Below are 6,000 nucleotides of genomic sequence, written 5' to 3'. Positions count from 1 at the left end.
CTCTGTCATTTTCAACCCACCCTTAGCTTCTTCATTACGCTGATTTGAACAGAGGTAAAGAAACAGAGTTAGTGACCATCCACCGTCACCCTGTTATAAAACTTATTTTCAAATGTGCCTTGTATGTGATTCCCACACCCTCTAATAGTTGCCTGGAAGGTGGGGGTGAGCTGTACTCTCCTGCTGCATTCCTTGGGTGTCCCACAGTGATGTTAGGGAGGGAGCTCCAGGAGTTTGACCTGAACCATGTAAAGAGCTCTCTTACTGGAGTGTCCTTTTTAAAGTTGGGAAGTTATTATAGACCAGGAGGACCCGAGAGCTGCTGTCTTGTCAGAGAGAGAGGCCTGGTGGGTCACACACCTCAGGTGAGGGGCGAGGTTGAGAAGCTGGGGCCTTCATGGTCATTTCAGACATGATAGAGATTGAACCAACAATGTTGGCATCACGAACCTGTTAGCTGTGGTAACTGACCCCCCTTTGTAGCAGAGGGATTCAATCCCTTTAATAGAGTAAGCTGGAGAATTCAACACTAAAATCAATATGTACGGACGCAGTAGAGACCTGAAACATCAAAACAGAGATTGCTGAAGAAGCTAAACATGTCCGGCAGCATCTTGGAAGGGAGACGGAGAAAGAGACAGAGAGAGAGTTCACCTTTCAATCCAGTGATTTCTGCGGGAAAGTTCCTTCAGAACAGACCGTTTTGAGGAAGAGTCACTTGGAATGCGAATTGTTCCTCTCTCTCTCTTCACCGTTGCTACCTGCTGAATTGTGCTGAATTTCCCCACCATCTGTTTACTTGAGAACTTGACCTGATCCAAGCGTCACTGAGTAATTCAGTCTGTGTTCAATGCCCTGAGGCTGCTTCTGCTGAAAGTTGACAAACAGGTTTAAGGCTGTGTAAGGTATTGTATTCGGAGGGCGGGCTACATGGGAGAACAGATACAGAACAAAGGCACACCGAAATGTTAGGTCTGAGCTGTTCCTTCTGAACTAACATCACAAAGTTACATTGATCAGGAACTTTGTGAAGTGCCTTTGTCAAGTGACCCTTCATCAAAATGGTCTGTTCTGAAGGAACTTTCCCGCAGAAATCACTGGATTGAAAGGTGAACTCTCTGTCTCTTTCTCCCTCTCCCTTCAGAGATGCAGCCAGACATGTTTAGCTTCTTCAGCAATCTCTGTATTGATGTTTCAGGTCTCCAGCGCGTCCGTACAGATTGATTTTAGTGTTGAATTCTCAAGCTTGCTCTGTTCAAGGGATTGAACCCCTCTGCTACAAAGGGGGGTCAGTTATCACAGCTAACAGGTTCGTGATGCCAACATTGTTAGTTCAATCTCTATCATGTCTGAAATGACCATGAAGGCCCCAGCTTCTCAACCTCGCCCCTCACCTGAGGTGTGTGACCCACCAGGCCTCTCTCTCTGACAAGACAGCAGCTCTCGGGTCCTCCTGGTCTATAATAACTTCCCAACTTTAAAAAGGACACTCCAGTAAGAGAGCTCTTTACATGGTTCAGGTCAAACTCCTGGAGCTCCCTCCCTAACATCACTGTGGGACACCCAAGGACTGCAGCAAGAGAGTACACCCCACCCCCACCTTCCAGGCAACTATTAGAGGGTGTGGGAATCACACACAAGCCACATTTGAAAATAAGTTTTATAACAGGGTGACGGTGGATGGTCACTAACTCTGTTTCTTTACCTCTGTTGAAATCAGCGTAATGAAGAAGCTCAGGGTCAGTTGAAAATGACAATGGTATCCTTCGTAGGTTGGTGTTTATTAGAGTTTGTATCGACAGTATGAATGTTTGAGCACTTATTCAAGGGCATGCAGGAAGCTGCCAGAGGAAGTGATGGGGGCTGGTATAATTGCGACATTTCAAAGGCATCAGGATTTGTATGTGAATAGGAAGGGTTTAGAGGGATATCAGCCAAGTGCTAGCAAAAGGAATGAAATGAGATGAGAATATCTGGTTGGTATCGACAAGTTGGACAGGAGGGTCCATTCCCAAGCTGTGCATCTCTGTGACTCTGTGCCTCTGAATAGTCTATTGCAGAGAGTTTCAGACAGGGTTTGGTTTGTGTGTCTCTCTCATGCTTCCTCAGAATCTGCAAACCCTATGTCTCCAAATTTCCACAAGACTCTGTGAAATAGAAAAAAAGAGAGTCATTGCTGACGGTGTGCTGCACTGCCAAAGGGTCAGTACTGAGGGAGTGCTGCACTGTCGGAAGGTCAGTACTGAGGGAGTGCTGCACTGTCAGAGGATCAGTACTGAGGGAGTGCTGCACTGTCAGAGGGTCAGTACTGAGGGAGTGCTGCACTGTCGGAAGGTCAACACTGAAGGAGTGCTGCACTGTCAGAGGGATTGAATCCCTCTGCTACAATGGGGGCTCATTAACCTCAGCTAACAGGTTCGTGATGCCAACATTGTTGGTTCAATCTCTATCATGTCTGAAATTACCATGAAGCCCTGAGGGAGTGCTGCACTGCCAGAGGGTCAGTACCCAAGGAGTGCTGTACTGTCAGAGGGTTAGTACTGTGGGAGTGATGCACTGTCAGAGGGTTAGTACTGTGGGAGTGATGCACTGTCAGAGGTTCAGTACTGAGGGAGTGCCGCACTGTGAGAGGGTCAGTACTGAGGGAGTGCTGCACTGTCAGAGTGTCAGTACTGAGGGAGTGCCACACTGTCAGAGGGTCAGTACTGAGGGAGCGCTGCACTGTCAGAGGGTCAGTACTGATGGAGTGCCGCACTATGAGAGGGTCAGTACTGAGGGAGTGCTGCACTGTCAGAGGGTCAGTACTGAGGGAGTGCCGCACTGTCGGAGGGTCAGTACTGAGGGAGCGCTGCACTGTCAGAGTTTCAGTACTGATGGAGCGGCGCACTGTGAGAGGGTCAGTACTGAGGGAGTGCTGCACTGTCAGAGGGTCAGTACTGAGGGAGCGCTGCACTGTCAGAGGGTCTGTACTGATGGAGCGCCGCACTGTGAGAGGGTCAGTACTGAGGGAGTTCTGCACGGTCAGAGGGTCAGTACTGAGGGAGTGCCGCACTGTCAGATGGTCAGTACTGATGGAGCGGTGCATTCTCAGAGGATTAGTACTGAGGGAGTGCTGCACTGTAAGAATGTCAGAACTAAAGGAGCGCTGCACTGCCAAAGAGCTGCACTGTCAGAGTGTCAGTACTGAGGGAGTGCTGCACTGTCAGAGGGTCAGTACTGAGGGAGCGCTGCACTGTCAGATGGTCAGGACTGAGGTAGTTCTGCACTGTCAGTGGGTCAGTACTGAGGGAGTGCTGTACTGTCAGAGGGTTAGTACTGTGGGAGTGATGCACTGTCAGAGGGTCAGTACTGAAGGAGTGCTGCACTGTCGGAGGGTCAGTAATGACGGAGTGCTGTACTGTCAGAGGGTTAGTACTGTGGGAGTGCTGCAATGTCAGAGGGTCAGTGCTGAGGGAGTGCTGCACTGTCAGAGGGTCAGTACTGAGGGAGCGCTGCACTGTCAGATGGTTAGTACTGAGGGAGTGCTGCACTGTCAGAGGGTCAGTACTGAGGGCGTGCTGCACTGTTGGAGGGTCAGTACTGAGTGAGTGTTGCCCTGTCAAAGGGGGCAGTTCTGAGGGAGTGCTGCAGTGTCAGAGGGTCAGTACTGAGGGAGTGCTTCACTGTCACAGTGTCAATACTGGGAGTGCTGCACTTTCAGAGGGTCAGTACTGAGGGTGTATCACACTGTCACATGGTCGGGATGGGGGCAGAGCCACACAGTCAGATGGTCTGTACTGAGGAAGTTCTGCACTGCGTGAGCGTCAGGACTGAGGGAGTGCAGCACTGTCAGAGGGTCAGTACTGAGGGAGTGCTGCAGTGTCAGAGGGTCAGTACTGAGGGAGCGCTGCACTGTCAGAGGGTCAGTACTGATGGAGCGCCGCACTGTGAGAGGGTCAGTACTGAGGGAGTGCTGCACTGTCAGAGTGTCAGTACTGAGGGGGTGCCACACTGTCAGAGGGTCAGTACTGATGGAGTGCCGCACTGTGAGAGGGTCAGTACTGAGGGAGTGCTGCACTGTCAGAGGGTCAGTACTGAGGGAGTGCCGCACTGTCGGAGGGTCAGTACTGAGGGACTGCTGCACTGTCAGAGGGTCAGTACTGATGGAGCGGCGCACTGTGAGAGGGTCAGTACTGAGGGAGCGCAGCACCATCAGAAGGTCAGTACTGAGGGAGTGCTGCACTGTCAGAGGGTCAGTACTGAGGGAGTGCTTCACTGTCACAGTGTCAATACTGGGAGTGCTGCACTTTCAGAGGGTCAGTACTGAGGGTGTATCACACTGTCACATGGTCGGTATGGGGGCAGAGCCACACAGTCAGATGGTCTGTACTGAGGAAGTTCTGCACTGCGTGAGCGTCAGGACTGAGGGAGTGCAGCACTGTCAGAGGGTCAGTACTGAGGGAGTGCTGCACTGTCAGAGGGTCAGTACTGAGGGAGTGCCACACTGTCAGAGGGTCAGTACTGATGGAGTGCCGCACTGTGAGAGGGTCAGTACTGAGGGAGTGCTGCACTGTCAGAGGGTCAGTACTGAGGGAGTGCTGCACTGTCGGAGGGTCAGTACTGAGGGAGCGCTGCACTGTCAGAGGGTCAGTACTGATGGAGCGGCGCACTGTGAGAGGGTCAGTACTGAGGGAGCGCAGCACTGTCAGAGGGTCAGTACTGAGGGAGTGCTGCACTGTCAGAGGGTCAGTACTGAGGGAGCGCTGCACTGTCAGAGGGTCTGTACTGATGGAGCGCCGCACTGTGAGAGGGTCAGTACTGAGGGAGTGCTGCACTGTCAGAGGGTCAGTACTGAGGGAGTGCCGCACTGTCAGAGGGTCAGTACTGATGGAGCGGCGCACTGTGAGAGGGTCAGTACTGAGGGAGCGCAGCACTGTCAGAGGGTCAGTACTGAGGGAGTGCTGCACTGTCAGAGGGTCAGTACTGAGGGAGTGCTGCACTGTCAGATGGTCAGTACTGAGGGAGTGTCACACTGTCAGAGGGTCAGTACGGAAGGAGTGCTGCACTGTCAGAGGGTCAGTACTGAGGGAGTGCTGCACTGTCAGAGGGTCAGTACTGATGGAGCGGTGCATTCTCAGAGGGTTAGTACTGAGGGAGCACTACACTGTAAGAATGTCAGAACAAAAGGAGTGCTGCACTGCCAAAGAGCTGCACTGTCAGAGGGTCAGTACTGAGGGAGTACCGCACTGTCACATGGTCAGTATGGGGGCAGAGCCACACAGTCAGATGGTCTGTAATGAGGAAGTTCTGCACTGTGTGAGCGTCAGGACTGAGGGAGTGCTGCACTGTCAGAGGGTCAGTACTGAGGGAGTGCTGCACTGTCAGAGGGTCAGTACTGAGGGAGTGCTGCACTGTCAGAGGGTCAGTACTGAGGGAGTGCTGCACTGTCAGAGGGTCAGTACTGAGGGAGTGCTGCACTGTCAGAGGGTCAGTGCTGAGGGAGCGCTGCACTGTCAGAGGGTCAGTACTGAGGGCGTGCTGTATTACCAGAGGGTCAGTACTGAGGGAGTGCTGCACTGTCAGAGGGTCAGTACTGAGGGAGTGCTGCACTGTCAGAGGGTCAGTACTGAGGGAGTGCTGCACTGTCAGAGGGTCAGTACTGAGGGAGTGCTGCACTGTCAGAGGGTCAGTGCTGAGGGAGCGCTGCATTACCAGAGGGTCAGTACTGAGGGAGTGCTGCACTGTCAGACGGTGAGTACTGAGGGAGTGCTGCACTGCCAAAGGGTGAGTACTGAGGGATCACTGCACTGTCAGGGTCAGTACTGAGGGAGTGCTGCACTGTCAGAGGGTGAGTACTGAGGGATCACCGCACTGTCAGAGGGTGAGTACTGAGGGATCACCGCACTATCGGACAGTCAGGAGTGAGGGACGGCTGCATTACCAGAGGGCCATTTCTGAGGAGTACTACACTGTCAAAGGGTCAGTACTGAGGGAGCACCACACTGTCAGCGGTTCAATCCA

General features: G+C 52.6%; 1 long non-coding RNA gene across 1 annotated transcript in view; it reads left to right on the top strand.

Moving 5' to 3' along the window:
- The first annotated feature begins 924 nt into the window (after window positions 1-924).
- Window positions 925-6,000, top strand: part of LOC140465092 (uncharacterized) — a 959,861-nt gene continuing 954,785 nt past the window's right edge. The window contains exon 1 of the long non-coding RNA XR_011955092.1: window positions 925-1,109. This is a non-coding gene — a long non-coding RNA (uncharacterized lncRNA). The remainder of the gene's footprint in view (window positions 1,110-6,000) is intronic.

This window comes from Chiloscyllium punctatum, chromosome 41 (genome assembly GCF_047496795.1).
Source record: "Chiloscyllium punctatum isolate Juve2018m chromosome 41, sChiPun1.3, whole genome shotgun sequence".
NCBI lineage: Eukaryota > Metazoa > Chordata > Chondrichthyes > Orectolobiformes > Hemiscylliidae > Chiloscyllium > Chiloscyllium punctatum.
The sequence above is the reverse complement of the archived record's forward strand: the minus strand, read 5'-3'. Positions and strand labels throughout refer to the sequence as shown.